The sequence below is a fragment of the Anguilla rostrata genome, chromosome 5, assembly GCF_018555375.3.
Source record: "Anguilla rostrata isolate EN2019 chromosome 5, ASM1855537v3, whole genome shotgun sequence".
Taxonomy (NCBI): Eukaryota; Metazoa; Chordata; class Actinopteri; order Anguilliformes; family Anguillidae; genus Anguilla; species Anguilla rostrata.
The window spans coordinates 1,318,641-1,329,457 of NC_057937.1; the positions used below are offsets into that span (position 1 = coordinate 1,318,641).

The following is a 10,817-nucleotide window of genomic DNA, read 5'->3' on the forward strand; positions in this document are numbered from 1 at the left end:
ATCCGAGCAGATGGATTTTTAAAAATGTGTGTTTTACACGTCCTCACTGTCCCTCGATGATCAGTATTGAAATGCTAATGTATCTCAGAGCGCTCTCTATCACCCTCTCTCTAAAATTAGCCTCCCTGAATTTGTCCTCCTTCCGATCCTGAGCTTTTCCGATCCTCAGCCATTCCTCCGAGATGCGCTGGGAATGTCAGGGGGTGTGGGAATGTTTTCAAGAGTCCCGGAACGACCGGTCCCAACCGTGCAGGGTGCCGGGGGTGAGGAAGGACGTACGACCCCCCCCCCGTCATGTGATGAGAGAAGGAAGTGGGACGCAGGGGAGCTGGGGCAACAGAGGGGCTATTTGCCCCAGAGTTATTCTGCTTCTCTTATGCCCGAGGGAACCAATCCCACGCTTCCTGTCTGAGGTACTTCCGTATTTACAATCCTACACACAGCAAAGAGAGAAATGAAGAAGAGGAAGATGATCACACCGTTTCTCGAGGCCAGACATGGTTCCACACATGCCCGTCTTCGGTTACTGGAGAGAAGACAAAAAAAAATAAAAGAAACCAAAGAAAGGGGTTAACTTGTGAATGGGCCATTTATGCGGTGTAGGGTTTAAACAATGTGACCTTTTAAACACTGTAAGCAGCAGTGCTCCTGTGGTGAGTGTTTAATGGAGTTTTTTAATGACTCTGATCACGGCCTGTAATTTATATGGAATGTTAAGGAACCCTGGATATACTTGCGATACAAAGTGGTTTTTGGTAATGCCGAAAGTGAACTATTAGTGAGCTCTGACATGCTATCAAAAATACGGTATGTTTGCCTGTTGCCTGCAAACGCTCTGTGCGTCGGCAGTTCAATCAGTGTTCATCATCTGAAATCATCTGCACAAAAACGAAGGTCTGCAACGGTTTCATGAATCCCACATTTGTTTTTCATTCTACGGTGTTTTTTCTTTTTTTCTATGGCGATGACATCTATGGTTCAAAAAGTACAACTACAAAAATAGCAGCTTCACGTTAGCTCTAAAGACCTCCCTTGACATCTGATGAACTGCACGTGCGAGAGAACTTTCCACACAAACGGCGTCTGACTTCATTTAGCTGAATGAGCTGCATGAAAACATCAGGCATACTCTACCCAGGACACTGAGAGCATTGATTTGGCCTTAAAAAAAAACAACCAGATGTCAGATTTTTGCAGAAATAAATTTAATTCTCATATATTGGCCGAGGGTGGTTTTGTGGAACGGACAAACGTTTTGGGTCTGTAGAAAAAAAGGAAAAATAAATAAATAATCCTAAAACCATGAGAAACATTGATCACTTGTGAAATACAATAACGCCCATCTGTTTTGAAATAATAAACTCCCAAAGTCAATTGAATAAATGAAGAAAAATATCCTAAATGAATTGGTTATAATAACATGCGCTGATTAATGCCAGACATAATGCATCCATCTGCCCTGCAGTGAGTTCCTAAAGTCTGGGCGCGATTAAATCAGTTTGCTTTCATCAATTTCCTTTTCTAAAAAGCCATTTTCACGGCTGAAAATAAATCTGAATTTCAAGCGACTTCTTTGCTCCTGAGTTATGTCAAGTCTGTACACGGACGATGCCTGCATGCTAATTCGACCCAGAGGGCTGGGGTTTGAGTGACAACCTGGCAGTTTGCAGAAGAGGTGGAGGGCACCTGGAGGTGCAGGGTAACATGAGGTAAAAATATTTATTTCAGTTTGGACCTTAAAGCAAAAATCCGTGAGAGGTCATTGTACATCCTGAATATAGTCACATTTACAGAGTAGCAGGCATGGCATACATAAATACCTTTGGCCATTTTTTTTTCAAATATGTTTATTTGCTAAAAACAAATAAAACTGCGTGAAAACTGTGCGCTTATTACCCAAGCTGTGAATAAGGTGATAAGACGATTTCTGTTTTTTTCTTTTCTTTCTTTACCTGGTTTTACCCGGCTGATAAATGGAGAATGTTTCCAGTGGAAATTACTCGTGGGAATTTCAGCTGAGATAAGAAGGAAGCGGTCCAATTATTGGCCTAAAGTTAAATACACCGCAGTGGTGCATAAGTCAATGGCGGTTTAGCAACCTAGCATCTGCCATGTAACGCAGTGCACTATGGAGCCGTGTGCAAACCCTCTGAAGCTGTTTGCGGACGCGACGCATGCCTGTGAAATGCGAGATGGAGATATAAAATGCCCCACACAGGTGAAGTGGCCCCTCACCTGCCACACCTGGGCCTCGTCGCAGTCTCAGGGACCTCACAGCCTCCTGACAGGTGTGCGTATCGCCTGGCAGATGCCGCAGAAAAGGCCTCATCAATGAGTCTGTTCTCCGATTAGGGAGGACATCTGCCACGTTAAATGGAAACAGGCCTTAAATGAAATCTATATTTAAAAAAATAATAATAAACTCTCATTTCTGCTGCTGCTAAGAAATCACTCCTGGCAGCTCAAGATTTCAAACAGCTGTTCTGCTTTAAAAATGAAACGCATATGCAGATGAGAAACACCTGTGCCTGGGCTGACATGTTAAATTAAAAATAAATAAATAAAAAGATTACTTACAGCTTTGCTGATGAAGTCCTTATGAGAAATTAATTGGATTCTATTTGAGAGTACCTGGGGTATTTGGAAGAAATAAATGTCAGAGTTCACCGAATGTTTATACGTACTGGAGGTTAAAATGGTCTGTGTCCTCTGGAACAATTTAATTAGAGGGAAGAAAATGTACTGAATACTCTCAGAAAGAAAGGTACAAAGTTCCATGGTACAGCACTTGTCACTGGGGTGGTACCCTATACTAGACAGATAAAATAGCACTGCTGGCCATGGGTTTAATGATTTATCTGTTCCTTTTTTTTACTCGTAAAAGGTACTTATTAGTAGTCCAAATAGGCCATTGTTGTACTTTCAGAGTACATTTGGGAAATTTGTTCCTTAAAGAATAAAAATGTACTCCCAAATGTTCTGCAAATGAGTTGTCTGCAGGATACAAAAAAAAGTTAATTTTGATATTAAGTTTGTTTCCTATGGCAACCGAGGCCAGAGGTTTTAGAAGGAAATGATGAATGTAAGTGATGATGCATGCTTAATTTTATTTTATATTTTATTTTTGCACTGGCATGTAAAAAGCACTAAGTCTTTAATTGTGATTAAGCCTCAAGTGTTCCTTGAAGCACACTGCTTGGGCTTCGGGGTTTTAAGGTCAGGCGTTTGTGTACGTCTCTTACTGTTTTTTGAGATTTCTTCTCCACTTTGTTCCACTGCGCCAACTTTATATTAATACGTCCTTTTTTATGAATATCCGGATGTCATGCATTGAGATTTCCCAAGCAGACATTTTGAAGCTTTGAAAAATCTCTTCCCCAAGGTGAATGGGCCTTTGATTGCTATGTCCCCTGATTGTCAAAATCATTGCCAGGGGACTTCTGTGAAGCTCCTGTCCCAGTTTCCAAATCTCCCGTAAAAATGTGGATTCCCGGAGCCTTCTGTTCTCTTCCTTCAGCTTTTCTTTCATGTAAAATAAAATGGCAGATTAGGCCTCTCTGGGAATCTCTCCAAGCCTGCATTACCGGATCTGAGCTTTCACTTTCGGGGACCTTGGGTGATAAATTCATTTTGTGAAGAAGCGTAAAAGGTCTGTTTGTGTTCATATGCCCAAAGATCAAGCGCGTTCCCCGCAAACACTTCAATAGCTACTGTCGCATTCAATATCAAAAATGCTGATGCATCAGATGTCTCTCAATACCTCTGTCACATGTATAGTTCTATAATAACGGTTTTGTGTAGCCAAAGATTGCTTTTACTGTGGGGGGGGGGGGGTTGGAGGGGGGGATAACAATCCCTGAAAGCACCAGTTATAAAGACCGAGCTAAAATATGAAAAGTATTGAAATTCTTTGATATGTAGTTCTGAAGTCTGCCCGTGAGAAGTGAGGTGATGCGTAGACGGGCGTTGCCTGTGGATTCTGCGACGGACGCAGGAAGTCGATGCGTCGATGAACGGTGCGGCTGTGTGCACTTCCTGGCTCCTTGGGCACGTCTCGGACGTTAGCTACCCCGGCCTCAGAGCCACTGAGAGCACAGCCGAGCCACTGAGAGCGCAGCCGAGCCACTGAGAGCGCAGCAGAGACACAGAGTGCAGCAGAGACACTGAGAGCGCAGCCGAGAGACACTGAGAGCGCAGCCGAGACACTGAGAGCGCAGCTGAGACACTGAGAGCCCACTGAGAGCGCAGCAGAGACACTGAGAGTGCAGCAGAGTCACTGAGAGCGCAGCTGAGACACTGAGAGCGCAGCAGAGACACTGAGAGCGCAGCCGAGACACTGAGAGCGCAGCCGAGTCACTGAGAGCGCAGCAGAGACACTGAGAGCGCAGCCGAGCCACTGAGAGCGCAGCAGAGACACAGAGTGCAGCAGAGACACTGAGAGCGCAGCCGAGAGACACTGAGAGCGCAGCCGAGACACTGAGAGCGCAGCCGAGACACTGAGAGCGCAGCAGAGCCACTGAGAGTGCAGCAGAGTCACTGAGAGCGCAGCTGAGACACTGAGAGCCCACTGAGAGCGCAGCCGAGCCACTGAGAGCGCAGCAGAGACACTGAGAGCGCAGCCGAGACACTGAGAGTGCAGCAGAGTCACTGAGAGCGCAGCCGAGCCACTGAGAGCGCAGCAGAGCCACTGAGAGCGCAGCAGAGTCACTGAGAGCGCAGCAGAGACACTGAGAGCGCAGCCGAGACACTGAGAGCGCAGCCGAGACACAGAGCGCAGCCGAGACACTGAGAGCGCAGCCGAGCCACTGAGAGCGCAGCAGAGCCACTGAGAGCGCAGCCGAGCCACTGAGAGCGCAGCAGAGCCACTGAGAGCCCACTGAGAGCGCAGCAGAGCCACTGAGAGCGCAGCCGAGACACGGGTTTGTTTCTTTATGGATCGATGCCGTGCATTCAGCACAGATTCGCTGGTCTTTATGCTGCCCACCTGGTCTACCCGTAAGCTGTAAAGATCATAGCCAAAGGTCTCTCCCTCTCTCTCTCTCTCTCGATAACACTAACTCTCACAATCCCTAACAGTAAATGGAGGTAATAAGTGTAAAGGGTGAAGAATAATTGAGACCAACAGGCATGTAGCAATCCGAATGCATTACATGAATCCATTTAAATGTTGTTTTTTTCTGTTTTTTCTGTTAACATCCTGTGTATGAAAACTGGGAAATTTTGTTCATGAAGTAACGATCAAGTCAAGTCAAGATTTGCATATATATATAAAACATTTCATGCGTGTGAATGAGCGGCTCACGTCAGCTCCACACCCTGCGAGATAAGGGGCAGGCATGCATTATTTAACACGGAGCTCCTGTCACGCATCACACCCCAGCTCCTGTCACTCGCATCGTGGCATTTCGAAAGCCGAGGCGTCGCCGGGAAGACCTTAAACATATTAGTGTCAGCCGCAGGTCGGCCCAAATCTCCAGGAGCCTCTTCCTGGGGTGCGTCCGTCGGCGTGGTGTTCCAAGGGACGACAGACGAGTTCAAATCTGCCGAAAATCACTACGCCGACTCTCGCTTATCGAGCGCCGCCCACACACACTCACTCACACACACATCCACACGCACACAAGCCAGCTGGGCCCATTGGGATGCACTCTCGTGGGCGCCCCCTAGAGGCCAGAGTGGGGTATGGCAGCAGCCCTTAGGTGGTCACACAGGCCTCAGGACAGAGAGGAGCATCAGAGAGCCAGTCCCCCCGGATTCCTCTCTCCCTCCCTTACCCCTTACAGTACTTTATTTTTGGGGGGTGGGGGATGAGGTCATTCTGTCCCCCTGAATGCCGTGTGAATGGTCAGTGTTTACATCAAGAGTTGTCAGGAGTTTTTGGGGTGGTTGTACAAATGGATGTGGGCTGCATTATATTCAGTATGCCCCTTCCCCAACCCCACCCCCCCCCCCCCACCTTCATATATACAGTGTGTTTTTTTTTCCTCCTTTCTGTGTGAATGTCAGGTCAGTGTTTTTTTGTGTTTCTATGGACTAGAGTGTCTGCAAATGGATCCCACACAAACACTCAGCTTTCCCCGGGCTCAATAGATTCAGGCTTCTCCTCATCCTTGGCTAATGCAGTGTTCTTCCGCCCTCCCTGGGACGTGCTAAATCGAGAGGCCGCGCTTTTAGCCGCTGAATAATCACAGAGGCTTCCAGCTGGCAGGATTTTCAGCACAGCCGACTCCGGCTGAATCCAAAAGAGGCGCTCATTGTGAGCGCGGAGAAGCGGCATCCGAAATGCCGCTTGATCCCGGCCCCGCGGAGCGCGCCGGCTCGGCGGCGGAGAAAGCCGGGCCGAGCCTTTCATACGAAATTCTGCCAGTTCGCTTCGGGTCCTCGCTCTCACAGGATTCCGCGCAAGCCCTTAATCGCCGCGACGACCTGAAAAAAATTAAAATGTCCCCCCCAAGACCGGAGAGCCCACCTTAATTCCTCAGAACAGAAAAAAGGGATTCTTTTATTTCATCTCGGTGGCAGAAGTAGCTCTTTGAACAAAGTGGTAACGCACGTCCAAAATAATTGCAGGAACTGGATCAAGGCGAAGTTAAAGAAGACATGGCAGCTACAAGGCTGTGACCCGAACAAGGACTTCAAGTAAAGAGAGGCAAAGATGTTCACCACAGCCTGACCAATCAGACGCAACCCACGGTGACAGGCTCTTTGGTCAATTCTCATTTTAATTGGCGGGGGAGACTGACCTTCTCAGCCATATCTCACCATGTGTAAGAAAACTGATTTCGTTGAGTCACAGTGTCAGATGAATCCGGGAGGGCCTGTTTTGGTTCGGCTGAATTGCATTTGCCCTTATAATGACAAAGTGTGGCTTTGATGGAATCCCAGCCCTTGTCAAATAAGTGTAATATTGCTAGACTGTAAAAACAATCAGAATGAAACCGTATTTCAGCTAAAGTTTGCAGGGGAACTATAAGGGATTTCCGTGTACCTTTTCATGTCATAAAAACGACTTTAATCTCCTGTGAAGGTATAGCCTCATGCTATTCCAGATTTTAATTGGCACAGAATTCAAAGGAAGAGAATGAAAAGAGTTTGGGGCTCTCTGACATTCTTCACTGTGATCTCACCCCTTGCAGTTGTGTTAGTCCCTTAACACCCCCACCGCACCCCAACACCGACCCCCAATCCCAGCCCCCAACACCAGCCCCCAATCCCAGTTATTAACTGAATTTGCTCATGTCAGAACTGTCATTTTAGTCAGAACGCCTCTTTTCAGGATTACAGAATTATCAGGATTACATCAGAAAAAAAATAGACTAACAGCATTCAGATTATTACTATTATTATTAGTGCTAGTTGCAGTAGCAGTAGCAGTAGCAGTAGTAGCAGTAGCAGCACATTACATTACAGGCATTTAGCAGACGTTCTTTATCCAGAGCAACTTAGACAACTTTTCACATTGCAACCTGTGATTTTTAGGTTGCAAGACCAGCTCCTTACCCATTATATTACCCTGCTGCCTTGTAGTAGTAGTAGTAGTCATCCATAAATACTGTAAAAGAGACGTGAAAACACCTCTGAGTACTTTTACACTGAAAATGGAGACAGCATTTCTGTGTAAAAGAGATTGAGGCTCTCGGCAGATAGAAATGGAATCGATGACCTTAATCTATGACCTTCACCTTCCGACCCCTCTGTCTGCAGGAACAAAGGAAATGTTTCAATGTGACGCACCATTTTAATCTGTTCATACTATATGGGATGTATAAATTCAGACAAAGGGCTTTCTACAGTCTCACCACCATTTGGTTGCCCAGTAACGAGAGAGAGAGGGAGAGAGAAAGAATAGACCTCTGACCTCTCTCCTCACTCCAGCAATACGAAGAAGAGTTAGCCTGCAATCAGCTCTGCCTCTTCCCACTGGATAATGGGTTTTTTAAAACATAAAAATACATAGATCCAGGACCTCATGTGGGCATGTTTGTCAAACAATCCCTCCGCCCCCCCGCCCCCACCCCCAAAAAAAATCTAGAAGAATCAAAATGAGTACAATTCGCTTGCGTTAAATTTAAGCACCATTGTGTCTGGACTGAAGACAGGCCAACATATTCTCCCCAGTTCCCCCAGTGATGCAAGTGTTCTTGGTTGAAGTGTTTCGCCTGTGTCGTCTGAGTCTCTGTCAGCATGCGCTGGTCCCCCCCCCCAATCAGACCCCACAGGGGCGTCCCGCGATGCGAGGCGAGCTTTCGAGACCGACCCACGCACCTCTCAGCCAATCCCTCCCAGCCCTGTCCCCGGGTCTTCCTGCGAAAGGAAGATTTTTCTAATCCGCCAAACCCCGCCAACTCTCCCTGTGACATCCTTATCCGCGCCCGAGGGACCCGAGGGTACCGCCAAGAAGCATCTGTCAGTCTCTGCAAATCCACAGCCCAAAGGAAAACACTGCAAGGCTCCTATTATACCCATAAAAGATGAGAGGTATTTGCAGGTGTCCATGAGGGGTGTTAAGCGGGCGAAAAAGCTCAGCTCTGTATAATGCCTTGTCAGATGTTGTGAAGGGGGAAAAAAAAAATCAGGTGAACAAGTATTGATCGGATCCTGCCGACAGTATAATATGCTGTGAACCCCTCCTCACTATCTTATGGATACCGATGTACACAATTATCCTAATTCATACTAACTCTGAAAATCATCAGAATGTGGTTGAAGGGGCAGTAGCGAAGATCACCCACTGCTTGCCACCCAATTGTGTTAATTAGTAAACCCAGGTGATTGGGACAAAGTACTGGGGAGGACATTTTGTTTCTGAACCTGGGTTTTCCACCTCCGATTGTGCCAACGATGCAAATACCCTCGCAATGTGGGTAGATACAGTATGGACACAAAATGGATGTGTATTTGAAAAAACAAAACAATATCCCACACACAGTACACTGCTCCCAACAGAAATTTTATAGTTAGCTGCGTCTCAAAGACAATTCTCCACTCAGGTAGATCTTCGTCGTCTTCATCATCTGAGGTGCAGGTGTGTTAAGGATGTTTCCATAATTCCTTTCTTGTGCTTATTATTGTACATGTTGAAGACTCGATTTGCACAAAATAAAATCCAGAGCAGTGTTAGATGGGACACTATTGTTATTGCTGTTGTTATTGTTATTAATAGCTTATGCCATAAAATTTCATTAATATCAAGCAGGACAGACCTCAAATAACAGCAAGGCTCACAGCAGGAACTGCGAGGGAGAACAGCAGCTCTCGTTGTTAGTTATGGTTATCGTGGCATATTCTTATCACATAAAGCTTGATTGATTTTCTTAACCTTTCAAAGAATTCTGTCAGATTGGCATGCAATAACCATTGCATGTTTTCCGCCAACATCCCATAGGAATGGATGCATACACTTTCTTTCAAGATTAACATTTGAACGATATCAACAATGTATAGAACAGCCAAATCACTTCACTGACAAGGACAAGTACCCGCACATGTACAGATGATTTCTTTCAAAAATCACAAAGATAATAACCAAGGAGCTAAGAGCACTAATGGCATGATGCATGTGCTTTTCATTCTAAACAGGAACTCTTTGTGCCTACAGTACAGTATGTCATCAGGAGTAATTTAGGGTGCTTCCTGCCGGTGTCATCTTGAGTAATTTAGACCTCTTCCTTTCCATGTCATCAGGAGTAATTTGTCTGAGTCTTTGGATCGCTATCTTGTCAAGTGGTGAACTAAATGGATCATGCTCTGGGTGTTTGATTACCATCAGCCGATTGTAAAAAATACATTTTTTATGCTTTTTATGAATTTATACGCACCCTGGAAGTTTTCATCTCTCATCTCATCTAACCTTAGCGATAAAGAGCTGCTCTACTGTATGTCATTTCTTTTTCCTTTCTTTTTTGTGTGTGTGTGTGATCGTCGAGGCTGAACTATCTTTAAATTATTAACAGGGGAACATTTTATGACTTCAATATTTAATTAAGCCGTATAAAAGGTGTCAGACTGGGAGTGGTGTAATTTAAAATGGACGTTTTTTTCATCCAGGAAACGGAGGGCTGAAATCCCGGCGGGCTGAGTCTGATTGGTTGTTCTGCCTGACGCCCAATAAGAACGTCGCCCTCGCGGGATCTGAAGAGTCTGCTACAGCAACACCTTGTGACACCTGCAGCTGCTGCGACACTTCACAGCCCCCACCCCCCCACCCGCCCCTGTGCGCCAACAGTTTTATCGCAGAGACGGTGCGTCGTGAATACAAAACGCAGGCCTGTTCCTTGTTTGGCAGACGCACCCAAAACCCTGAACTCAAAATGTGGGGTGAACAGAGCGGGCATCATTTGCACCTCCATCCCATCCAAACTGTAAATGAATCAAAATCCAAATGGTGGTGTGAGGGAGTGGGAGTTTTGGGAGACCAACCGCGACTGAACAGGGGGTTCTTTAAGCTATTAACCAGAGGTAAAATAGCCACAAAGTCTCAAGAGACAAGGGAAAGGAAAACAATACTCCTTAGGGAGAGTATCCCAAAGAAAAGCTCTACACAACCCACGTACTGGGTAAAAAAAAACTAAAGCTTAAGGAGTATGAAAATAAAACAACTGCTGGAGCAGAAAACGGGGCAACTCAAAGAAAACAGACCTCGAACCGAGGCTGAAAAGGTAATACCCTAAAGAAAGAATACTGAGCTTAGATTGTGGCACTACTTGTTGCCAACAATCTAAAAAAGCTAAAGACTGTTGTGCTAATTTTATAGCCACAACAATCCAATATCGCAACTCAATCCTTTACCTTTACCTTTACCTTTACCTTTACCTTTA

The 10,817-nt window shown here is 45.8% G+C and overlaps 1 long non-coding RNA gene across 1 annotated transcript; it reads left to right on the top strand.

Moving 5' to 3' along the window:
* The first annotated feature begins 389 nt into the window (after window positions 1–389).
* On the top strand, window positions 390–10,393 carry LOC135256075 (uncharacterized). The gene is made up of 2 exons (XR_010330361.1): window positions 390–653; window positions 10,048–10,393. It is a non-coding gene; the product is annotated as an uncharacterized LOC135256075 (long non-coding RNA).
* Window positions 10,394–10,817: the final 424 nt, after the last annotated feature.